At 43.1% G+C, this 27,198-nt stretch overlaps 1 protein-coding gene across 1 annotated transcript in view; it reads right to left on the bottom strand.

Annotated features, from left to right (window-relative positions):
* Positions 1-27,198, bottom strand: part of LOC145414612 (synaptogenesis protein syg-2-like) — a 1,004,755-nt gene that overhangs the window by 354,113 nt on the left and 623,444 nt on the right. The window lies entirely within an intron of this gene.

Below are 27,198 nucleotides of genomic sequence, written 5' to 3'. Positions count from 1 at the left end.
TTCTGCAATATGGCAGTGTGATACTCCAGTCATGAGCGCTACCAGGTGCACGTGTCGCACTGGGTAAGATGTGGAGAGGTGGCACAATGGATGCAACTTCGCCTGAGCATCTGCCATAAAAGTATTTGTAAAACAATGTAAAGGGGGCAACATTCTGCCTTACTTGTAGGGAAGGTAATTCATCTGTAATTGCTGGGTTATGAATTATTCTTATAGCTTTGTTCTGAATTTTGTCCAGTTGTATTAATGCAACCTCACCACATCCACTCCACAAGGGTGGGCACTGTTTGACCTGAGACCATACATGACTCTTGTAAATTACAGCTAACTGTCCGTCAATGAAGTTATGGATTCTGTACAACAATCCAAGTTTCTTTGAGGTTTTAACAAGTGATAGGTTTTAACATATGATCTAACGTGAGAGGTCCAACTGGGGGTATTGTTAAGGGAAACACCGGTGAAAGTGAAGATACTTTAATTGGTAAGAGTTTAAGCACCTGGAAACAGTGACAGAAAATAGAAGCAAATGTGCAAGGGAAGTGGAAAGTAGAGTGGCATTTGGAAGAGGAGTGACTGATGGTATGAAGACCTTGAAGGCTTTGCAGCTGCAAGAGGACTGCATGAAAGAGTTCTGGTATCCACATCAGTTTTTTGGTTTGAGACTGGTGTGGCATGAAAATAAAAAGGTCAAGAATTAGAGCAGTAGAGATGGATTCATGAAAAATGTGTGGGGAATGTGGAGAGTGGATAGTCTGATTTGTGAAAGATGTGGCGTAATGAAGTCCGTGAACAGTAAAATTGTAGAGAGCGTAGTTAGATGGTATTGTCAAATGGAGAGAATGAGCATAAATGGAGAGGTGATTATGTGAGTAAGTCTGAAGGTGGACGGAGGTGTGGTAGACCAAGAAAAAGGTGGACCGATATGGTAAATGAGTGTGTGAGAAAGAGGGGTATGGACCCTGACGAAGCTAAGCAACTGCCATGGGATCGAGCTTACTGGATGAATTTTGTAGGAAGGAATGCATGACATGGGATGGGAAACCACTTTTTTATCTTTACAGTCATCAGATTGACTGTTTGACAAGTATGTGTGAGGCTATGTGGGGAAATGTATAGGGAGACGTGAACGAAAAAAGAATCTCTTGTAACTTGACAATCGTCGAATTAATTGTAGTCTTGGTGACTAGAGCAAATAAACTGTTTGTTGCGAACACCTGGGGGCTCTTGGCCTAAAATGGCACAATAAGGGACTTGGCCGCACGAGGGTAGTTTTATGATTTTACTTTATATTAATAAAAATCTTAAGGTATCCACAAAAAGTTTCAACTAAATAATCTTTGAGAACATGACTCAGATTCCAGGAAAATACTGCCTGGTATTCAGTTAGACACAGAAAATATTGCTGAAGCCGCCCTGGTGGCTTTAGTCTGGCTCAGTTCTCTCCTGGCAACAATGAGTGAGAGACTAATGTGTTAGTGGGCCGACCCCTACAGCATGCAGAGTCTGGCAAGTATGGAGGTAGGAGTGGAAATGTGTACCTGTCAGGTGAAGCCAGGTTTCCTGTGGCTTGGATGATGAATGAATGGGTTTGTGGCTCATTTCACTGTGCATGCTGTTAATTTGTAATCCCGCTGTAATATTCCTTAACAGTCCTGGCTGACTATACTATACTTCCTCCCACTTGCAGCAGAAGCCGGATTATGATAATGATAATGATGATGATTTATTATTGTTATGTTCTTGCTGCTAAATTACGAAAATACTTAGTGTAAGAGAGCGTTTTCGCACTGATGAAGTTATATATTCATTCGATAGCACTTTTAATACGACATATGCTTCATAAGTGATAATAATCATCTACATTCTGGAAAAAAGTAATCTCCGTGCACTACTATATTTTTATCCTCCTCCTTCTCCTCATTCTTTTCTTTTTTCTTTCTTTTCTTCTTCTTCTTCTTCTTCTTCTTCTTCTCCTCTCTCTCTCTCTCTCTCTCTCTCTCTCTCATTCTCTCTCTCATTTGTTACTCTGTCATCATCTCCTCTTCCTCTTCATTCATCATTTTCGTTCTCTCTCATTACCATGTCCTTCTCTAATGTCCTCTCTTCCATTACTTATCTGTCTCCCTTCGTGCTCACCTATTATTCTTTGGTAAAATCTTGTGCTGCACTTACATTTTTCCACATTCTCTCTGTCTGTCTGTCTGTCTCTCTCTCTCTCTCTCTCTCTCTCAGTCCATTTTCCTCGTATGTCTCCCTCACTCCATTTACAGTTTTCTCCCCCTCCTTGACATCGGTCTCCCCCGCCGTCCCCCCCCCCTTCTCCGTTTTTTTTTTTTTTTTTTTTTACCTCCATTTATTGATCATTTTCATTTCTCGTTTTCTTTCATAAATCACCCCGGTCCCTCCATTTTTGCTTCGCCTACAAGGGTGGCCAAATGTATTAAGCTGCTTATTCCTAAGTGTGTCCCTCCCTCACTTACTCGCTCAGTTACTGTACTTTCATGAAGAATGGAATCCAAGCGTTATGGGAGGAATATCAGGAAAACAAAGTCTACACAGTGGTAGGATTCCCTTCGGGCCAGGATTCAGGCAGGGAGGAACCCCTGAGAGCCGCTCTGCCCTTAGCTGTTAGGCACAGCCATTTATTTCTTGTTTTGACTAGAAACATAAATATGTGCACAGTGGCTGAGCTTCCCTCGCCGCATGGTGAGACCCCGGGCGCCTGCCCGTCACAAGGGGGCGGCCCCCAGTGGTCTCAGACACTGTTATTATGCACAGCCAATGTTTCTTTAGCTGAAAAACATGAAATGTTGCACACTGACATGTTCATTCCAGCCACATTTTGGGAAGGATGGAACCGCGGAGGATTGCCCCTCACTGGGAAAGGCAGGGGGGGGGGGTCAGTGGGGCCCAGCAAATATATTATGCATGGCCATAGTTTTTAACCTGTGGTGTGCGACCTACCCCACATACATCAATTCAAGTGGCAGGTGACCTATCTCGTAAATGGGATTGTTAACAATGCACAGCAATGTTTCCTGTAAGAACTGCATCACGCAGTTTTTGTAGAATATTTGGCTATCAACCATCCCTCAACCTTTTCCAATCTAGATTGAGTCCTGAAACAAAGTAACACTAGCTACTAAAATCGAAATTCATGAACTTCCTGATACATTTACCATGACAACAGCATCTGAGGAAGACTCAGACTTGTCGAAAAAAAAAGTTTTTTGATGATAAAATCGAATGCACAACTGACAGTTGCTAGGAGAAGATAGGGAAAGATGAAATTAATTATTGAAAGTATCATGTCATGCTAAGCTATGGGTTATTGGACTAACTGGCAAGTCGTTGAGGTCTTGACAAGAGTGAGTCCCTCCTGGGTAGTTGCCGGTTTCCCTCGAACTTGGTAATTAATTTCTGACCACAGTCTTTGTAATTATAGCGAGCTGAGCAAAAATATTTCATGGGTAGGTGTGTAATACCATATCCAAAACAATTATGTACTGTACATTCGCAGACTATGAGCCTGCCACACACCAAGTGGCTGGTTGGCGATACCTGGTAACCTGCAGGAGTAAAGCGTAGAATTCTACGAATGAACTTCGTCACGTGTAACGGTTATCCCGATTGGCTGCTGTATTTTGTAGTGCAGTTATTATGGAAAAACGAAATAATCGTTGACACATACGTATGCACATTTATGGTAAATAATTATTTGTACTAGTATTCCTCATAAGCTTTTATTTTTTTTTTCCTCTTAAAGGTGTGATAGAATCTTATTGGAAGAAAATATACCAGATGTGGCAGTATCTTACTCCCTGGCTTACCGCACGATATCAGAAAGCCAGCATGAATATAATATTGGTCGTTGGAATTTAAGTGCTCTAAATGAAAATGTCCTTCTCAGTATGTAAATCAATACATTCTTATTGTTAACTCAATGGCTGCCATATTACAGTGAAGGTAATTAACTGAAATTAAATAGTGAGAACAGTTTACCCTCTGGCTTTGCCACCTTAAACACAGCAAGTCGGAGGTCAGTCGAGTCAGGGTGACAAACTGTTCCATCCCAGATCACCGAGACATACGATACACTATCTATCTATCTATCTTCTGCCAGATGCCTTAATCCAGTAAGGGGTGGCCACAAACAAATCGCCTCCATGTCGCCCTGTCTCCCGCCATTTCATTTCCCTGCTCCCAGCTCACCCCCCCACCTCTCACATATACCTCTCCACTCCATCTCTCCATCTCATCCTTGGCCTCCCCCTCCCTCTCCCCCCTCCACCTCACTTAAATACACTCTCCTCGTTAGTCTCTCACTCTCCATCCTCTCCACATGGCCAAACCACCTCAATGTGTTTCTCCTAATGCTTCCTATCACATCCACATAACACTTCTACACTAAAACTAAATTTATTAATTAGTGACCTCATTATGTCTTCCATAATTCAGTGTTACTGTGAGGTGTAAGGCTTGCAGATCAAACCTTGCATGATCCCTCTATAAAAGTGCAATATCTCCAGGCAATATTACTATTATGGCCTGACTGATATGCAACAGGGAATATGGTGGAAACTAATGTCAATGATTCTCCAAACGACATAATATAATCACTAAAGCCGCGTTCTTGTCGTCCAAGCTGACACATCGGATTCGAAGCCATCTTCGGTGAAACCAAGCTGCGCCGTTTTTGTCGGTCAAAGTGATACGAAGCTGGCCCAAGCACTTGTCATCGAATCCAAGACCGTCTTTGTACCTCACCCAAGCGTGGTCGCGAGCAGTCTTGGTGTAGCTTAGGGAGAGTGAGATTGGCCAGCAAGGACACATAAATAATAAATATCATGAAAATAGCACGATGTACATAAAATTAGGGTGCAGGTGGCTAATATTAACGACATATAGAGCCAGTTCAGCACAAATAATGGCTACGTGTAAGTTGCATATTCGTCAGATCTACTTTGGTGAACTCCGCTGTTTACTTTGCGATCGGCACGTAATTTCTCGGTTCTACGTATCCTGGACTGTTTTTGCGGAGAGAAACCAACCGCCCCAAGACGCGCTTTGAATCCCATGCTCCAGCTTAGACAACGAAGACATGGCTCAAGTTATTTCTTTTACTGACATGTGCCGGATGAAAGCTAGGTAAAGACAAAACTAAAATGATTGCTTCGTCAACCGGCAACCCTTCTCCTTAAAACTAGTTGCACTAAAATGCACTCAGTATGATTCCCATGGATGTGGTTCACGGTACTTTTAGCCACTGATGAACAAAAATATCATATCCATTGATATTACTCCCATTCTTATTTGTAAAGCATCATAACCCGTCATCAAAAACGCCAACCGTCTAACAACCAAGTCTGCTCCCTCATTATCTCAGTTCACACTCACCATCTCTCATTTCACCGTCATGCATTCCATTTTTGTTAATACAGGTATTGTTATCTCTTAATCATGTTAAATATGCTACGTGAAAAATCCTTAATCTGACAGCTGCGATGTACACTCGCACCAAAAAGTATCGCTGCAGAATGTGTTAAATATTATGACACACGGAAAGGGTACTGGAAATTGCGGTTCTATCCTCCCACACACAGGCATCCCAGACGATAGATTACTGCTATATCAGATATGACTCTTGTGTTCTTCATAATGTGTAGGAAATGGCCGTGAATGTTATAATATATACAGGTGTTAACGAGCTGTCAATGCTCCATGGTCGAATCATTCCGGATGACATTGCAACCACAGTGCACTGATACTTTCTGGCTAAGTCTACTAATACCAAGTCCGTTCACTTTCCCTCAGGGCGCAGGGAGGCGTGGCTTGTGTGTGATGTCAGTTGACTTAAGTAACAGAAAATGTGCAAAAGGGCAGCCTCAAATTAAACATTTATAATAAATGAAAACGAAGGGGAAGAAGTGCGGACTCGTTTAACCGTATAACATAGCAGTAGGTTCCCTCACACCCTCACGCCTTCCCTCACACTCCCATACCTTCCCTCACACATTTCAGTCCCCTCCCTCACTTCGGACTGAAAATGTGTCATGATCTGAAGAGTGTAACATACATCCACTCACCACCACCACGGTCAGACGTCAAATGAACTTCCGTTCCGTGCAAGCTGACGTGACGACGTCACTCCGATGCTCCGCCCCCTGCGCCAGCTTGGACCCGTTTTAGATGGAAGGAATCCGACTTGGTGTTAGTATACTTAGCTTTCTGGTGCGAGTGTACATGATATAATGGATAACTTGCAGCTGTTATGTACAGTATGTCATATGAGCAAGCTTTTTTTTGAAACAGGCACACTACATATTTCTCCCATATGTCTTCATTAATTCACTATGGCTGAACTAAGGTAAATAATGAACTCATATTTGTTTTTCCTTTACTCTTCCATGCACTTTTTCATATCATACGAGCAAAAAATTTTTTTCGAGAAAACAAGATCCCGTTTTTTTGAGCATCGGGGGGTAGACCAGGAATGTTCTGATTACTTCATCACGGCTGTACTGAGGTAAATAATGAACTCATATTTGTTTCTCCTATACTTTTCCATGCACTCTTTCATTTCATTCGAGCAAAATTTATTTTTGAGAAAAACAAAAAATCCCGTTTTTTTGTGGAAGGGGGTTAGACCAGGAGACCTAATGCTGCAGTTGCTGGATTAAGGATATATGCTTAATTCTGGCAACTAATGTGATATGAATATACCTTTCCTGATATCTAATATGGTGCAGACACTGAGGTATTCTTCACAACAAACACATTCAAACATAAATGGTCATCATCCTTGCTTCTTGAGACAAGGAACAAACTATGATAGGTTTTACATAATCATTTAGGGTTATATAAACTATCTATCATGGATTTATAGCAAGATTCAGTGGTGATGGACTGTGAGTTAGGGTTTCAAGAAGGCGTAGTGGTGGGAGGTGATAAGATGGGTAAGCATGACAGAAGTCACCAGTGTGGAATGTGGGAGAGAAAGGTGATAAAGTGTGAGTAGTGTGAGTGACTAGTAATATAAGATGCAATGAAATCGCAATTACTACGGTGTTTTTCCATGTGGTAGGTGGGGGCGCCCATCATCCACCCACTTAGTGTAGTGGTACCCTGTTTTTAGGGTAGCTCTACATCGAGTGGCAAGTCAAATGATTTCCTGTAAACGAGGAAATCATTTACAATGCTGGGTGGTAACCTTATAACCAACCAACACGTGTTCCCTACGTGACAGCAAGTGGGTTGGCGGAGGGTTAGTGCACCTCCACGGAAAACAACTACCTAAAAATATGAAGAAGCCTCGGACCAGGACTGACCGAAAGATGATGGCTAAGGACCGTACAAAGGACATGATACGGATGGCGATCTGGAATGTAAGGGATGCAAATGATGAGGTGAAAGAGACAGAGATTGTCCAGGTGCTCGAGGGTGCGAAAGTGGATGTATGTGGATTAACTGAAACCAAATAGAGGGGAAAGAGTGTGAGAGAATGGGAGTATGGATGGGAGATATGTGCAGGAGTAGGTGAGAATGAGAGGGCAAAAGAAGGAGTGTGTATTGTTGTGAGTAACAGATGGAAGGAGAATGTAAGAGAGTATGGATCAGTTGGTTCAAGGATTGTGTGGATAAGACTGAATGTTGGACTACAAACGTGGGCGATTGTATGCGTGTATATGCCAACACAAGAGCGCGCAAGCAGAGTGAGAGAAGAGTTCTGGACAAATGTGGAAGTGTGCATGGAAAAGTTTGAAAGGAATGAGAGTGTTTTTAACCCCTACACCGCGGGCATGTTTACCAATGTTTTGCGTGTCCCGCGGGGTTATTCGGGCTCAGACAGACTCTCAAAAAATATTTGCCAAAAATCAGTTATTAGTCCTAGAATATTAAAATTACATATGCTTATGGCACATACCTTCAGCTTTCTCCTGGAATGTTTGTTGAGCCATCGTCGGTTACCGTAGGACTTGTGGGGCCTTCTGAAGTTGGGTAACAAAGTCTCCACTTTACACTTCCCCACAACCCGTAATATGATTACCACAGCCAGATATAAACACTATAAACACTACTCTATGATTTTCAAGTAGTTTGAGATCCATACTCCGAAAAAAAAACACTGTGAAAGCAGTGGAAATTACGAGCGCGTCTGATCGTCGCACTTGCGCTAGTTCGCTCTTGGTACTCTGTCATTTATTATTCATAAAACCCCTCACACTTTATATTTCTATTACTATACCACACTTATATATATCTGGAATCTTTCTCCATAAGTTTCCTTCAGTCATATTAGTTTATTGTCACTGAAGTCATTCAATTTTTCATTCAGTAAAATACGTAGAGAGCCACGGATTCACTTTCACTGTTATAACATCAATTATTTGTACTCATATTCTTATATTACTAATTACTTACATTACTATTTACATTTTCTATTCTATTTTCAATATTTACCCTTCTATTTTACTTACATCATGTTATTCACTGTCACTTTCAGTAAGATAAAACTATAATACACTGTTCAATCATATGTACTGAACATCCATTGCTTTCACTTGCTGTTTACATATTATTTCCAAATTATTCTGCTTTCACACTTGCACTGTTAGAACTGCTTCTGGCTGTGGTAATCGAAGAAGCAGGTAACACAGAGGGGAACCTGGCACTCAGCGCACCGCCAAGAGGTGTGTTTGTGCTCAGGTGTGCGGCAGGTGGTATGTGCACACACCTGACACCTGCGACTCGCAGCCTTCCTTTTCCCTGTGGCAGGCATAAGCTCAAGTCTGTGCCGATCCATATACGCCCTCTGCTCAAGTCGGTCGGGAAGTGTCACTGGATGGCGCCTTGGAGTTGCTGCTGTCACCCTACCATATCTTTCCAGCAGCTGCTGGACACAAGTCCTGGCGAACAACCTCAGGGAGAAGGACTTGGGTGGCTTGACTTTCACCTTGTACAGGATGAAGGCGTTCAGCATCGTCATATCTATGAGATGCAGAAAAACTTTCCTGTACCACCTAGTATTCTTCCTGAGGCAGTCGATCTCACCAATCATCATGTCGGACTTGTCCACCAGCCGCATGTTGATATTATAGTCCAACACAGCATCAGGTTTCATCACAGGTTCGCCTGTCCTACGGTCGACCTTCCCACTGTCTGTCATCTCCCCCTTATGTACGGTGGTGAGCATGTGCACGACCCTCTTGTCATGCCACCGTATTGCCAGCATCTTCTCAGACTTGTGTAGGTGCACGTCTCCTCGCTGCGAGGTTCCTGCCTCTGGGAATTTGGGGAAGTGGGCACGATTACTTTTCTCTGTGCCGCAGGAACCAATGCCATGCTCAGAAAGGTATTTGGCAAGTTTTGGTGCTGTATAGTAGTTGTCTCTATACAGCACATGATTCCCACCAAAATACTTTTCTAGGAGCACTTTCACTACACAGCCTGAGAAGCCAAGGGGGTGTGTTTTATCCAGATCGACAGTGCTGGCTGAATAAATGACGAAGTCAAGGATGTACCCCGTCTTACTGTCGCACAGTACAAAGAATTTAATTCCAAAACGATGGCGTTTGCTTGGAATGTTCTGAACAAACCGAAGACGTCCTCTGAACAAAACCAAGGATTCGTCAATGACAACCTTCTGAAAGGGGTGGAAGAATGACATAAACTTATCCTTCATTCTGCTCAAAATCTCCCAGATCTTCCAGAGTGGGTCGGTTTGGGAAGGTACATCGTTGTTGGCAAAGTGCAGGTTTCCCATGATGTTCCGGAAGCGATCTCTGGCCATGTATTTATTGAAGGTGGGTGAGCGTAGTAAGGGGTCCATGGACCAGTATTCTTCCAACTCATGCTTCTTGGAGTGTGGCATGAGAAGCATGAGGGCAAAGAACACATACAGCTCCTGCACTCCCAGCATGGATCACTGTTGCATCTTGGCTGCACCTGTACCACTTGCAGCACGTTGTGATTCATACCTGTTGGTCTCATCACATATGTGCTGCATGACTTCGTCATCTAGGAAGGCCAAAAGGTAGTCCACACACTCAGCATTTTCGTCAATAGTGAAGGCAGGCTGAACTCCTGAGGAGCTCTCATCAAATACTAAATTTTCAGGCACAAAATCTGACCCTTCCATCCACGCAAAGGTGTCCAGGATTCCCTGTCGTGGCGGTGTAGGGCGGGTGGTGGTGGTGGTGGTGGAGGTTGGCTGTGAGGCAGATTTATCTCGGTCAAGGTCACTCGCACTGACCTTAGGTTGCCGTACAGCACTAGCAGCCCTTACCCTACTAACTACACTACTTTTCACTGTCCTTGATTTACCTCTTCCTCTACAGCCTGCCTTCACTGATGATGCTGGTGGTGACTCCGACGACGAAGACTCCGGAAATAACTCAGCCAACGATGATGAAGAAATGAGTGAAGTGGGGCTTGGGGAACGGGAAGGTGAATGCACTCGTGACTCATGGCGGGCTGGGTCACGTGGGGGCATTGTTCTGGGGCTAACACGCCGCCTTTTCACTCCCTTCCCAAATTCCTGTCCTTGCTGCACTAAAGGCTCCTTTCCCTTGGAGCTAGACACTAATTCAGACACTGAAGCACTCATTGTAGCAGTTTCTGGCACGATAACCTCACCAGGCTCATCACACGATTCACCCGAATCATCAAAATCACTGTCCATCATCACCATGGACAATTCTGCAAGTTCATGTGCCACTGCAGAGTCACTAAGGCCTTTCCTGCTTCCCTCACTACTTTTCTTAGGAGTAGAGGTCACGGGGCCCTTTGCAATGGGCGCAGAAGCGACAGGAATGGCGGAGCGCGAGTGCGACATCGTTTCACTACAGCGGAGGACAAGGAACTAAATGCCGTGGCTTATCTGAGATGGGAAGGGTTGACAAGGACACTTTAGGTTGACTGCTGCTAACTTACAGGCTAATTTTTTATAGGTAGAAAATCTCGGCAATACATAAAGAAATAGGTAGTTCCAGGTGAATGTAAATGTCTCTTAGGCTTCTCCCTTCCTTTCTGATATATATTTTTATTACAGACATCGATTACAAGGCATAATTCAAAGGGGAAATTACCGTGGTAATGTAGAGAATGAATGCACGTGAGGTGTTGTCAGGTGATAATTAGCCAATTCCTGGTGTATAACACTATCACTTACCTGATTTTTTTTTGGTATATATTATTTTGTATAAGTATAGGGCATAGGGCTTATTTCAATGGATGAATCTGTGGAAAAATCTAGGGGAAATTTGCGTAGCTCAGCGTGGAGTGGGAGGTGAGAGGACAGGGTAATGGAGGGCAGGAAGGGAGGGGAGTCATGAAGGGGGTAAAATCGCTAAAATGTCAACAATGGATGGGAGTACAGATGAGATTTGGAGTGCTGACTAGTGTTGGACATTGGCGGTACTGATAGATGATACAAGCCACCACTTGAGAGCCCGGGATAATTCAAAATAACACAGAATCACAAAAGTGACGCCCCGCGGTATGATCCATTATGGCCGAGCGTCACGAAAGTGACGCCCTGCGGTTAAGGGATTAATTGGTGATATGAATGGTAAAGTAGGGAATGTGAAGGTGGATGGAGTAGTTAGTGAGTGGGGTGTGCCTGCTGAGATAGATGAGAATGGCAGTGCTTTAGTGGACATTTGTGCTTGGGGGGGGGGATGATAGACAACACCCTCCTCAGGCACAAAATGATCCACAAGTATACATGGTGAGTGATGAGAAGGGTGGATGGTGAACTGAATGAAAGGATGGCAGTGATTGATTTTGTGTGTGTGGATGAAAGGATGCAAAGATGTGTAATGGATGCAAGAGCATACAGAGGTTGGGGGAGTAGACTTTCTGACCACCATCAAAATCAAGGTCCATGTAAAATGGAGAAACAGAAGAAGGGAAGGACAGGAGGAAGTAGATGAAAGGAGAGTGGAAAGGTTACAAGAGGATGAGAAAAAGGCAGAATATTAGAGAGAAGTGGAGGAACGATTCGGTAAATATGAACTGCAGCAGATGGTGGACGTGGAAGGTGTGTGCAACATATTCACAGAGGATATATGTGCAGCATGTGATGTGGTGTGTGGGGTGAAGAGAAGACGAAAGAGGGTGCAAGGAACAGTATGGTGGAATGAAGAGGTCGGACAAGCTGTGGCACAAAAGAAGAAAGCATATAATGAATGGGTGAGAAATAGGGGCGTGGAAGAAGTTGAGAAATGGAAGAGAGAGTTATATGTAGAAAGGAAGAGAGAGGTGAAAAGATAAGTAAGAGAGAGTAAGAAGAGAGTGGATGAGGAATTTGGAAGGAATTGAGTGTAATGTGGAGGGAATGTAAGAAAATGTTCTGGAATGAGGTAAACAGAGTCAGACAGGGTGGCAATGAAGTTAGTAGGGGAGTGAAAGAAAAAATGATAGATAACTAGTTTAGAAGAGAGAAAAAAGTGAGCAGATGCAGAGAACACTTTAAGGCCTTGTTGAACAAAGAGAATGAAAGTAATGCGAGGGGATGGCTGGGAGAAGGAGGGAGGTGAGAAGACAGGAAGGAATCAGTTGGATGGAAGTTGTGGAGGCATTGAAGAAAGTCAAAATGAGGAAAGCCCCAGGAATTGATGGAGTGTGTGGTGAAATGCTGAAGCATGGGGGAGAGATAGTAATAGAATGGATGTGGAAGATGTGCAGATTGGCCTGGAAGGAAGGTAAAGTCCCGGAGGATTGGAAGTCAGGTATAATTATTCCCTTGTACAAAGGGAAAGGGGAAAAAGAAGTGTGTGGTAATCATAGGGCATTTGTCTTCTTAGTGTAACAGGAAAAGTATACGGTAGGATACTTATTGACAGAGTTAGGGAAATAATGGAGGAATTAGTTGGGGAACAGGGAGGATTTAGTAAAGGAAGAGGTTGTGTAGATCAGATGTTCATTCTTACATCTTTAGTGGAAAAGTTTCTAGAGAAGGGAAAGAAGTTGTATGAGGAATTCATGGATTTAGAGAAAGCATATGACAGGGTGGAAAGAGAAGGATTGTGGAAAGTATTAAGGATATATGGAGTAGATGGGAAATTGCTGAATGCTGTGAAGAGTTTGTATGATGGTGCTAAGGCTGCAGTGCGCGTGGATAGTGAACTGAGTGAGTTTTTCTATTTGAAGGTTGGGTTGAAACAGGGATGTGTCATGTCTCCATGGTTGTTCAATCTGTATATGGATGGGGCTATAAAACAGATACAAGGTAGGGCAGTGGATGCTGGAGTGGCTCTAATGAGAAAGGGCAATGTTTGGAAACTCCCTGTACTGTTGTTTGCAGATGATACTGTGTTGTTAAGTGAAGACAAAGGGGAGCTGCAAGGTTTGTTGGATGAGTTTGGGAATGTGTGTAAGAAACGGAATCTAAAGGTGAATGTAGGGAAGAGTAAAGTTATGGTTTGCGAGAAAGATGAAGTCAGTGAATGTACAGCGAGGTTGGATGATGAGGAAATGGAGAATGTGAGTACGTTTAAGTACTTGGGTAGTGTGATGAGTAAGGATGGAAGTTTGGAGGGTGAATTGCTTGAAAGGGTACAACAAGGAAGAAAGGTTGCTGGTTCCTTGAAGGCAATGATAAGAAACAGGGAAGTGAGCATGGAAGTGAAAAAGTTATTACATGACAGTATTGTGATGCCAACTCTGACGTATGAAAGTGAAGCTTGGACGTTGCTGGAGGGACACAAGTCAAGAGTAAAAAGAGTGGAAATGAGTTATTTGAGAGGAGCATGTGGAGCCACATGGAGAGACAGACTGACAAATGAGGATGTGAAGTACCGGTAGCGTTGTCGTCTGGATGCGGATGTCATAGGAAGCATTAGGAGAAACACACTGAGGTGGTTTGGCCGTGTGGAGAGGATGAAGAGTGAGAGACTGACGAAGAGAGTGAATGTGAGTGAGGTGGAGGGGGAGAGAGGGAGGGGAAGGCCAAGGATGAGATGGAGGAATGGAGTGGAGAGGTACTTGAGAGAGGGGTGTGTGAATTGGGAGCAGGGCTGTGAACTGGCGGGGGACAGGGTGACGTGGAGGAGCTCTGTTTGTGGCCGCCCCTATAATGGATTAAGGCGTCTGGCAATAGACCGATAGATAGAAAGTTTTTCCATTGTGCTAAAAGCAAGTGATAAAGCATTTGTCCTTTCATGTTTTTCAGCTAACTGCTCCATGCAGATAAAACAAACATGCATACCAGTTAGAAAACATTTAGTCATGTAGACAGAACAAAAACGCAGAGGATGGGACAGTCATAGAAACAGGAAGACGGAGGGACGAAATAATTTATAACAGTAAATTGTGTCCCCCCCTGTGGTGGGGGGGGGGGCACAATCTGGTCGCACTATGGGGTGGTACTACTACTCTGTGGCCACGTTGTGTATGGAAGAATACTGCCACCGTATTCCATGCATGTCGTAAAAGGCGACCAAAAAGGGCAGGGTGAGGGGACTAGGGACCCCTTCCTCTGTTTATTTGTTCCTAAAAAGAGACAGGCCAGAGAAAGGGATGAGGGACTGAGTTATTCCTGTACCCTGAAGATTGGGTTTATGAATGCACGTGGATGTAGTACGATTGAGGCTAAGTGGGAGGAGATTGGGAGAATGTTTGTGAAAAGAAAGTTGGATGTGTTAGCTTTGAGTGAAAGAAAGATGAAAGGGAAAGGTGAGTGTTAGTTTGGAAGTATGAATGGAAGATTGTCAGGTGTTGATAGAGGAAGGGCTAGAGAAGGCGTGGCCTTGTTAGTGAGTCCGGAAGTGCAGCAGTGTGTGTGAGTGAATAGAAGGAGGTGTCATCGAGACTGATGCAGGTGAATGCGAAATTTGAACATGAGTTGTGGGTATTTGTGAGTACATATGGGCCTGGTAGTGAAAGGGACGAAGAAGAGAAGGAGTCTTTCTGGAATGATGTTGATGAGTGTCTGCAGAGTTTTGGAGCGAATGTGAATGTAATGATGGGAGATCTGAATGCTAGAGTGGGAATTGTAGCAGTTGAAGGTGTAGTTGGTATGCATGGTGTGCGTGGAAGAAATGAAAATGGGGAACGAATGATAGGGATGTGAGTGAGAGATGGTAATTGGAATTACCTTGTTTGAGAAGAAAGATATAAGTATACATGGGTGAGACAGGAGGGTGGACCGGTTGTTGATAGAGCATTGATGGACTATGTGGTTGTGTCCAAGATTGTAATAGGATGATTGTTGGATGTGACAGTTTTGAGAGGGGAGGGTGGAGGTATGTCTGACCACTATCTGGTGAAAGGAAAGTTAAGAGTAGATAAGAGATAGGTGAGAGCTAGGAGAGTTAGGTGTGGCAGGGAGGTTTTGAAAGTGGGTGAGTTGGATAAAAGAGAGAAAATGATAGAGTATCAGGAGAAATTGAAAGATGAATAGAATGCAGTGAATGATCAGGAAAATGGCAGTGTGGAGGAGGAATGGCAGTTGTTTAAGAGTGTTGTGGTGAGGCATGTGGAAGAGGTGTGTGGTGTGAGACGAGTGGGTGGTGGTGTAAGAAATGGAAGTGAATGGTGGTGCGAGGAAGTAAGTATGACTGTGGCTGAGAAGAGACTTGCATATGAAGTGTGGCTGCAGAGGAAGGATAGGGTGTCATATGAGAGGTATATGGAAAAGAGGAATAGGGCGAGAAGAGCTGAGCATGATGCTAAAGTGGCAGCAGATGAGAGGTGGGGTAGGCGGTTGACTGAAAAGTTTCAACAGAACAAGAAAACGTTTTGGAAGGAGGTGAAAAGGGTGCGAAAGGGAGAGTCTGAGAAGGAAGAGGGATTAAAAGTAAGGGATGGAAGGAAGTTAACGGAGATGGATGCAGTAAGGAAGAGATGGATGGAGTATTTTGAAAGACTGTTAAATGTAGAGGAGGAAAGGGAGGATGAGACTGTGGCGAATGGAAGAGTGCAAGAAATAAATGTGTTGGGAGAGTTGAATGATTCTTTGATCACGAAGGAGGAAGTGGAGAAGGCAGTAAAGGAGATGAAAACAGGGAAAGCTGCAGGTATTGATGGGTGTGCTGTGGAATGTCTGAAAGGTGGTGGAGTGACTATTGATGACTGGTTAGTAAGATTGTTGAATATGTGCTTTGTGCAAGGTCTGGTGCCAACTGACTTGGCACGTGCTTGTGTGGTCCCGTTGTATAAAGTTAAGGGTGATAAGTATGAATTTACTAGTTTTAGGGGTATAAGTCTGTTGAGTGTTGTAGGTAAGGTGTGTGGAAGAGTGTTAATTAAGAGAGTTAGAGAGGGTACAGAGGGAGTGACTGGTGATGAGCAGTGTAGCTTTAGGAGAGGGAGGGGATGCATGGATCAGGTGTTTGCTGTGAGACAGGTGTGTGAAAAGTATTTTGCAAAAGGTAAGGATGTGTCTTGGGTGTTCATAGATTTAGGGAAAGCGTATGATGGAATGGAGTGCTTTCAAAGCTAGTATTCCGCTAGATGACTCCACGATTAGGACAAACACATTCCCCGCATTGTTTAACCCCTTAACCACAGGGCGTCACTTTCGTGACGCTCGACCACAATGGATCATACCGCAGGGCGCCACTTTTGTGATTCTGTGTTATTTTGAATTCTCCCGAGCTCTCAAGTGCTGGCTTGTATCATCTATCAGAACTGCCAATGTCCAACACTAGTCAGCACTCCAAATCTCATCTGTACTCCCATCCATTGTTGACAATTTAGCGATTTTACCCCCTTCGTGACTCCCCTCCCTACCTGCCCTCCATTACCCTGTCCTCTCACCTCCCACGCCGCGCTGCGCTACGCAAATTTCCCCCGGATTTTTCCACAGATTTCATCCATTGCAATAAGCCCTATGCCCTATACTTATACAAAATAATATATACCAAAAAAAAAAATCAGGTAAGTGATAGTGTTATACACCAGAAATTGGCTAATTATCACCTGACAAAACCTCACGTGCATTCATTCGCTACATTACCACGGTAATTTCCCCTTTGAATTATGCCTTGTAATCGATGTCTGTAATAAAAATATATATCACAAAGGAAGGGAGAATCGTAATTGACATTTACATTCACCTGGAACTACCTATTTCTTTATGTATTGCCGAGATTTTCTACCTATAAAAAATTAGCATGTAAGTTAGCAGCAGTCAACCTAAAGTGTCATTGTCAACCCTTCCCTTCTCAGATAAGCCGCGGCATTTAGTTCCTTGTCCTCCGCTGTAGAGAAACGATGTCTCACTCGCTCCCAGCCATTCCTGTCGCTTCTGCGCCCATTGCAAAGGGCCCCGTGACCTCTACTCCTAAGAAAAGTAGTGAGGGAAGCAGGAAAGGCCTTAATGACTCTGCAGTGGCACGTAAACTAGCAGAATTGTCCATGGTTATGATGAACAGTGACTTTGACAATTCGGGTGAATCTTGTGATGAGCAGGGTGAGGTTATCGTGCCAGAAACAGCAACAACGAGTGCTACAGTGTCTGAATTAGTGTCTAGTTCCAAGGGAAAGGAGCCTTTAGTGCAGCAAGGACAGGAATTTGGGAAGGGAGTGAAAAGGCGGGTGTTAGCCCCAGAACAATGCCCCCACGTGACCCAGCCCGCCATGAGTCACGAGTGCATTCACCTCCCGATTCCCCAAGCCCCACTTCACCCATTTCTTCATCATCGTCGGCTGAGTTATCTCCGAAGTCTTTGTCATCGGAGTCACCACCAGCATCAACAGTGAAGGCAGGCCGTAGAGGTAGAGGTAAATCAAGGAGAGTGAAAAGTAGTGTAGCTGGTAGGGTAAGGGCTGCTAGTGCTGTACTGCAACCTAGGGTCAGTGCGAGTGACCTTGACCGAGATAAATCTGCCTCACAGCCAACCTCCACCACCACCACCACCACCCGCCCTACACCGCCACGACAGGGAATCCTGGACACCTTCGCGTGGACGGAAGGGTCAGATTTTGTGCCAGAAAATTTAGTTTTTGATGAGAGCTCCTCAGGAGTTCAGCCTGCCTTCACTATGGACGAAAATGCTGAGTGTGTCGACTACCTTTTGGCCTTCCTAGATGACGAAGTCATGCAGCACATATGTGATGAGACCAACAGGTATGAATCACAACGTGCTGCAAGTGGTACAGGTGCAGCCAAGATGCAACAGTGGTCCATGCTGGGAGTGCAGGAGCTGTATGTGTTCTTTGCCCTCATGCTTCTCATGCCACACTCCAAGAAGCATGAGTTGGAAGAATACTGGTCCATGGACCCCTTACTACGCTCACCCACCTTCAATAAATACATGGCCAGAGATCGCTTCCGGAACATCATGGGAAACCTGCACTTTGCCAACAACGATGTACCTTCCCAAACCGACCCACTCTGGAAGATCCGGGAGATTCTGAGCAGAATGAAGGATAAGTTTATGTCATTCTTCCACCCCTTTCAGAAGGTTGTCATTGACGAATCCTTGGTTTTGTTCAGAGGACGTCTTCGGTTTGTTCAGTACATTCCAAGCAAACGCCATCGCTTTGGAATTAAGTTCTTTGTACTGTGCGACTGTAAGACGGGGTACATCCTTGACTTCGTCATATATTCAGCCAGCACTGTCGATCTGGATAAAACACACCCCCTTGGCTTCTCAGGCTGTGTAGTGAAAGTGCTCCTAGAAAAGTATTTTGGTGGGAATCATGTGCTGTATAGAGACAACTACTATACAGCACCAAAACTTGCCAAATACCTTTCTGAGCACGGCATTGGTTCCTGCGGCACTGTGAAAAGTAATCGTGCCCACTTCCCCAAATTCCCAGAGGCAGGAACCTCGCAGTGAGGAGACGTGCACCTACACAAGTCTGAGAAGATGCTGGCAATACGGTGGCATGACAAGAGGGTCGTGCACATGCTCACCACCGTACATAAGGGGGAGATGACAGACAGTGGGAAGGTCGACCGTAGGACAGGCGAAACCTGATGAAACCTGATGCTGTGTTGGACTATAATATCAACATGCGGCTGGTGGACAAGTCCGACATGATGATTGGTGAGTTTGACTGACTCAGGAAGAATACTAGGTGGTACAGGAAAGTTTTTCTGCATCTCATAGATATGACGATGCTGAACGCCTTCATCCTGTACAAGGTGAAGGTCAAGCCACCCAAGTCCTTCTCCCTGAGGTTGTTCGCCAGGACTTGTGTCCAGCAGCTGCTGGAAAGATATGGTAGGGTGACAGCAGCAACTCCAAGGCGCCATCCAGTAACACTTCCCGACCGACTTGAGCAGAGGGCGTATATGGATCGGCACAGACTTGAGCTTATGCCTGCCACAGGGAAAAGGAAGGCTGCGATTCACAAGTGTCAGGTATGTGCGCATACCACCTTCCGCACACCTGAGCACAAACGCACCTCTTGGCAGTGCGCTGAGTGCCAGGTTCCCCTCTGTGTTACTTGCTTCTTTGATTACCACAGCCAGAAGCAGTTCTAACAGTGCAAGTGTGGAAGCAGAATGATTTGGAAATAATGTGTAAATAATGTGTAAATAGCAGTTGAAAGCAATGGATGTTCAGTACATATGATTGAACAGTGTATTATAGTTTTATCTTACTGAAAGTGACAGTGAATAACATAGTGTAAATAAAATAGACCAGTAAATATTGAAAATAGAATAGAAAATGTAAATAGTAATGTAAGTAATTAGTAATATAAGAATATGAGTACAAATAATTAATGTTATAACAGTGAAAGTGAATCCGTGGCTCTCTACGTATTTTACTGAATGAAAAATTGAATGACTTCAGTGACAATAAACTAATACGACTGAAGGAAACTTATGGAGAAAGACTCCAGATATATATAAGTGTGATATAGTAATAGAAATATAAAGTGTGACGGGTTTTATTAATAATAAATGACAGGGTACCAAGAGCGAACTAATGCAAGTGCGATGATCAGATGCGCTCGTAATTTCCATTGCTTTCACAGTGTTTTTTTTTTGGAGTATGGGTCCCAAACTACTTGAAAATCATAGAATAGTGTTTGTAGTGTTTATATCTGGCTGTGGTAATCATATTACGGGTTGTCGGGAAGTGTAAAGTGGAGACTTCGTTACCCTACTTCAGAGGTCTCCACAAGTCCTACGGTAATGGACGAAGGCTCAATAAACATTCCAGGAGAAAGCTGAATGCATGTGCCATAAGCAAATGTAATTTTATTATTCTAGGGCTAATAACTGATTTTTGGCAGATATTTTTTGAGAGTCTGTCTGAGCCAGAATAACCCCGCGGGACACGCAAAACATTGGTAAACATGCCTGCGGTGTAGGGGTTAAAAAGCATATCTTTCTTTGCTAAATATCTACGCTGTTGTGTGAAACTGTGAATCATAATAATGTCATATACCGTAACATATTTAATACAAATAGAACACATAAATATAAAGTAGCAAGAATTGTTTATATTTATCATAAACAGAATTTAAAATATCACTGATGGCATGTGATGGCAACTCACCCTTTCAGCGGTCCTATATTATTTAATTTCTGCTACATTTAGTGCAAGTTTGGTTCTTAATACATTGTTTGTTCAGACTGTAAATTACACCTAGTGGGTATCTTGACTCATTCAGTCTCTATGTGGGCAGAAATTTAATGTTAAGTAAATACTGGGACTCAACATTCTGCTCACTCCCTTCACGAATGCGCGCCATAAGACAGTCCCGTGTTCAATTTTTTTTCACGAGAGATTTGTTTTCAAAAGGCACGAGCAATAATGCTTAAAATAATACAATTTCAACTACTTGTGGTCTGGTTAGGTTAGATGAAGTAAGGTACTGTAATTGCTTTGGAGGGTCTGAGGGGCAACACGGAACTGTCTTGTGGTTTGCATGTGTGAAGGGAGTGAGCAAAATGTTGAGTCCCAGTATTTACTTAACATTAAATTTCTGCCCACACAGAGACTGAAAGAGTCAAAATACCCACTAGGCGTAATTTACAGTCTAAACAAACAATGTATTAAGAACCAAACTTGCACTAAATGTAGCAGAAATTAAATAATATAGGGCCTATGAAAGGGCAGGTTGCCATCATATGCCATCAATGATATATTAATTTCTGTTTATCTTAAATATAAACAATTCATGTTACGTTATATACTGTATATGTGTTCTATTTATATCATTTATATTACGATATATGACATTACTGTGATTCACAGTTTCACACAACGGTGTAGGTATTTATTAAAGAAAAATTTGCTTTTTAAACAGTGCGGGGAATGTGTTTGTCCTAATCGTGGAGCCATCTAGCGGAATACTAGGCTTTTCAGAAGCACCCCATTGATAGGGAGGCTTTGTGGACTGGTTTAAGATTGTATGGACTTGATGGTAGGTTACTAAAAGGAATGAAAAGTTTTTAAGTAAATCGTAGAGTGTTTGTAAGAGTGATAAATACTGTGAGTGATTGGTTTCCCGGGAGAGTGGGGCTGCGGCAGGGATGCGTGATGTCACTTTTGTTGTTTAATATTTATATGGATGGTGTGGCAAGGGAGGAGAATGCAAGAGTGTTAGGTGGAGGTCAAAGTCTGGTGAATGTTGATGGTAGAGAGTGAAATTTTAAGCAGCTGCTGTTTGCAGATGATACTGCACTGGTGGCTGATTCAGAGAAGAGACTGAGATAGTTGGTAAAGGAGTTTGGGAGGGTGTGTGAAAGGAGGGAATTGAAGGTAAATGAGAATAAGAGTGAAGTGATCAAGTGTATGAGGTTGGTAGATGGTAAGGGGATGAATATAGTTTTGAATGGTGAGTTGCTTGAGGAGATAGAGTGTTTTAAGTATTTAGGGTCAAATGTTGCTGTGGATGGAAGAATAGATGCAGAAGTGAAGTTTAGAATGAATGAAGTAGGAAAGTTGCTGGGAGGAATGAAAAAAGTGTTTAGTTGTCGTTTGCTTAGAATGGATGTAAAGAGAAGGCTGTATGAGGGTGTTGTAGTACCAACTGCATTATATGGGGCTGAAACATGGACTATGGGTGTAGAAGAGAAGAAAAGATTGAATGTAATGGAGATGAGGTGTCTGAAGAGTATGTGTGGAGTGATGCATATGGATCAAGTGAGAAATGATGAAGTGCGAAGGAGAACTGGAGTTGTTCGGGAGATGGCTGATCAAGTTGAGCAGAGCTACATGAGTAGCTTTGTTCTTCATGGGTTGATTGACGTGTTGTCGTCACAGCAAACACGTACTGTATGGTGACGTCGACTTCTCACACTGGTAGCTGTGGTGTGTAACAGAGTAGCGATGAGTAACTTGAGTGAAGATGAGTGAGTAAGATGTGTTGTGAATATGGGCTTGGTATTTGCTTCGTTGTCTTGACCTCTTCACTCCTGCGTCAGCGATGGAGGTTGGGTGGAGGTAGCAGAGAGAGGAGGGTGAGGTCTGGTGGTTGTGAGTTGTGAGTTGTCTCACTCTTCGTTTGTTTGTTTTGTTTTTCTTTCTCGATGTATTCTCGGTCCTTTTCTCTTGTGATTTACTCATTGTGGGATGAAGACTGCCACTACTTGTAGGTGCGTGTAGAAGATTATACAGACGACTCGTAGAGTTGTTACTTGTAGTTGATTGTAGATGGTTGTAGTTCGTTGGTTCATCGTAGAAATTGCAAGATTGTTTGTATCAGTACTTTGTTAAACTACTGGCAAGGCGTCCTGTGACCTCTTCACCTCTAAATCAGCGTGATGATCGGGGAGACGGAGGGGGGGGTTGGAGAGAATACTGTCAGGAGCTGGTTGTGCGTTGCTGGTTATAAGAGATTTTTTTTTTTTTTTTTCAATCTTGATAATGTAGAATCAACTGTATGCTCGTAGACTCGTTGGTTTGTAGGCTTGTAGACTCATAGGCTTGTAGGTTTATAGACTTGTAGGAATTCACTGTAGAACTGAAGCTAATCTTGGTTAGAGTCTCTCCTGCTATTGTAGAAATTCACTGTAAATTCATAGACGAGGTTCGTACGTTCGCTGCCGCTATAACTCAATATGTAATGTAATGACCTATCAGTATTACCATTGCACAATTATATGTGTATGTCTATTATACATACACATCTTACAAACTGTCATACAATAACCAATTAAATCATATTGCATTTATTCAAATATGTATACAACTTGTTTAAAATGTAATATTACTAGATCATTGCAATTTACTATGAATATTATATGTATACAGTATTATAATCAATATTATGTACTAATAGATTAGCATATGTCAATGATAATTACTGTCGGAGGACCTCCAGTGCGTGACCGAGCAATGTTAGGACTCCATATTATAAATACAATTAATTATAGAAAACATGATAGATAGATAGACAGATAGACAGACAGATAGAAGCAGCAAGTCAGAGGTATTGTGTCTGCGAGAATCGAGCAATGCTAAACATGCTTACACACTCTAACTCGAGGAATGCTTTATAGGCACACGACAGCGCCTAGTGACCACACACACACATACTCACACACAGGTTTCTATAACATTTCAACAACAGGGTAACACACGTGACACGACCCCTGCTACACCAGAATTTAGGAAGCAGAGCTCAGAAGGAGGCTAGCTGTAGAACCGACAGGTAGTGGAGAGAGAGTGAATAAGAAGAGGGGTCCAACTAGACTTACTTAGTATATTAAGTCTCTGTAATACATACCCTGCTCAACTTAAGATATTCTCTGAAGATAATAAATCAAGATCAACTCCCTGTATTCATTTTTAACTCCTACTACAAGAATCGAGAGTCATGCAATGACAGGAGAGGTAAAGAATAGTATGGGACTATTTTTATTTGTCTTGGAAATATTAACAAAGTCTCTCACACACGAGTGAAGTATAAGTAGAGTCCCGCGAGCTAACCTCCCTGTCTCTCTCTCTCTCTCTCTCTCTCTTCCATCCCCTCACCCACGTTGCTAGGCTCCTTCTCCCTACTACCTGTCGGTTCTATGGCTAACCTCCTTCTGAGCTCTGCTTCCTAAAATCTGGTGTAGCAGGGGTCGTGTCACGTGTGTTACACTGTTGTTGGAATGTTCTAGAAACCTGTGTGTGAGTATGTGTGTATGTGTGTGTATGGTCAATAGGCGCTGTCGTGTGCCTATAAAGCATTCCTTGAGTTAGAGTGTGTAAGCATGTTTAGCATTGCTCAATTCTCGCAGACACAATACCTCTTGACTTGCTGCTTCTATCTGTCTGTCTATCTATCTATCTATCTATCATGTTTTCTATAATTAATTGTATTTATAATATGGAGTCCTAACACTGCGATGATTTGGACATACTGTATAGAGAGAAAGGATAATGAGCGATTGGTGAAAAAGAAAGCTAGATCTGATGTGAGAGGTGTACGGCTGAGAGCACGACCACAAATAGGATGGATGAACAGTGTAAAGAGAGCGTTGGATGCGAGAGGGATGTCTGTTGACCAAGGAAGAGTGGCTGTGCGTGACAGAAATGAATGAAGAGAAATTATGAATGAATAAATGATGACACAGCCCTGAGAGGATATTGTCCCACATTTTGTCTGATCAGCTGATCAGGTCAGGTGTGGGTAAAGGGATGGGTCTATTATGATGTGGCAGGGGTAAACCAGCTCTGTTGTCAGGCCCTGCTGCAGATGTCACCGATTGCACTCCGCAGTTGACCCTCGTGCGGTGTGGTGTGGTGAGGATCTGTCCCTTCTCCCCTTTGGGGCTAAGATGCAAATGAATGTGTTTGAACGGATGAGTAAATTGAGAGTGTGCTGTCCTGTCTTGGCTATCTCTCTTCCCTTGGGGGAAGCAGGCTAGTTATATAGATAGACAGAAATTGATAAAAGCGGAAATAGAGGCATTGCCCCGGATGTCTGACAGTTAGCCAGTTGGCTTTATTGATGACTGATACTTTACAAATATGATTGGGAGTAACATCAATGGATATGGTAATTTTGTTCACCAATACCAAAAGATATCATAAACCACATGCATGGGAATCATATCAAATTTATTTTAATGCAACAAGTTTCAAGGTGAAGGGTTGTTGGTTGATGAAACAATCACTTCAGTTCTGTCTTTACACTGCTTTCATCCGACACATATCAGTGAAAGTAATGACCTAGTATTTATATTTTATTTTTTGGAGAATAAGTGATATTACTTTCCACCAAATATTCCCTGATGCACATGAAGCAGATTATAATAGTATTATTGCATGGGACTGTATCACTTTTATAGAGGGGTTCATGCAAGGTGTGATCTGCAAGCCTTACACCTCACAGTAACACTCCCTGAAGCGTGGGGAAATATAATTAGGTCGCTAACTAATAAATTTAGTTTTAATATAGAAGTGTCTCATATGTCTAGGTGATATGGGATGGAACAGTTTGCCACCCTGACTCGACTGGCCTACGACTTGCTCCGTTGGAGGTGGCAAAGCAATAAGGTAAACTGTTCTCGCTGGTTACCTTCATTGTATTATGGCAGTCATTGATTTAACCCTTTCGCGCACGGAAAAGTTAATAAGTTTTGTGGGACATGACACGCCAGCTTTTCTCCCCTCCTCCCCCCCCCCCCCGCCCGCTGCAAGCTCAAAAAATGTGTACCACCGAAACATATTTATTTTGCCACAAAACCCATATATTCCTACAGTATTCGTCGATATTTGTTCTACACGATAAGCAAAAAAAAAAAAAACACACTACGTACGTAAGGTTCGTGTGAATAAAAATTCAAGAGCATACATCTCACTTCCCAACATCATAAGTCGAATGTTTACTAATCAATCTCTACATGTTATACCATCATTGGAAAGAGAAATTTATTAGCTTTCGAATGCCGAAGGTCGCAGTTTGATACGAGGTATGGTGTTCGAGTAATATGTGAAAAAGTAAAACCCATTTCTGACAGACAACAGAGTTTTTTATTCGGGGTTCTTGCTACTGTTATGTTTTTATTTTTTCATCCTATGCAGAATTTAATTGGCTTTCATTTGAGCCCACAACAATGATCCTAGGCCTCACAGTTTTCAAGAAAAATGCTAAAAACTATGGTGTACCCACGCCATGTTTTGATTGTAGGGCAGTTTCCTGCCTTTCCCCTAAGCTACTGCACGTATTTCACCAATTCTTTGTACACTAGGTATGCACACTATATGCACATGATTCACTTTCACTATTATTATAGCTGAATACTCACATTTGTGCAGGGTAGAGGCAGTGTAGTTGATTAGAAACAGTAGTATTTTCTTTGTTGGGCCAACGGCTGATAACGACCAGGAATACTTCACAAACACCAAATCTAACCACAACGGTGCCCAAACACTATACACAAGCACTACTGGTATAGTGAAATATGTTTCACGGTCGGGACGGGGATAAGAGTGGAAACTTAAAGGGACAAAACTGTGCAGTACCTTCCCTACTTACAGCTCATTTGGTACTGAATTACCTGTCCGCTTTCTTGCTGGTATCGGGACCCACAGTTGCCAACTCATTACTTTTGACGAGGAGCATGGAAGATATGACGCCTCCAAAAATGATGCCAATCGATCGAGAACTTTTCCTCTGACGAAAGTTTTTATGCTTTAATGATGCCAAAAGCATCAACAAGTATAGTTGCTACACCGTCATACCTTACGTGTGTATAATGATATTGTGTTATACTGCAGTGTGCTTGTGACGAACATTTTTAAGTGTTTCTTATATATTATCAGAGAAAGCCAGATTTTAAAATTTGTAACTGATTTTTACAGTTCCCCTACAGTTTACACTACCGGAAAAATACCTTACAAGGGGTTATCTGAAAGAAAATATATGAAATCCTTTTTCAGTCGCAGTGAGAGTGAGGAAGGTAGTGATAATGAAACAGACAGTGAATATTTTGAGGAGGAGTGAGTGGAGAGCATGAGAGTGAGGAGCAGGAGAGCGAGGAGGAAATTTGACCCGAGGGGTGATAGGCGCAAACCCGCAGTCAAGGCCGCAGTGATAAGCACAACAGAAAGTAGTAGTAGCATCATCACTACCACCACTCCCTTCACCACTGACACCACTGGTATAATAACTACTACTCATGTTACTGCCATCACTCCGACAGCAATTGTCACCTCTGCCATCACTTTGGAAACAACCACCATACCTGCCATCAGTCCTATCACCCCCGACACCACTGCCATCACTGCCACCAGTCCTGCCACCACTGGTGTCATGTCTGCCACCACTGAAACCACCCCGACCCTCGAGACT

This window comes from Coenobita brevimanus, chromosome 100, assembly GCF_032717465.1.
Source record: "Coenobita brevimanus isolate Jiangsu-jjx chromosome 100, ASM3271746v2, whole genome shotgun sequence".
NCBI classification, from domain to species: Eukaryota; Metazoa; Arthropoda; class Malacostraca; order Decapoda; family Coenobitidae; genus Coenobita; species Coenobita brevimanus.
Note: the sequence above shows the minus strand (reverse complement) of the source record. Positions and strands in the feature narration are given on the sequence as shown.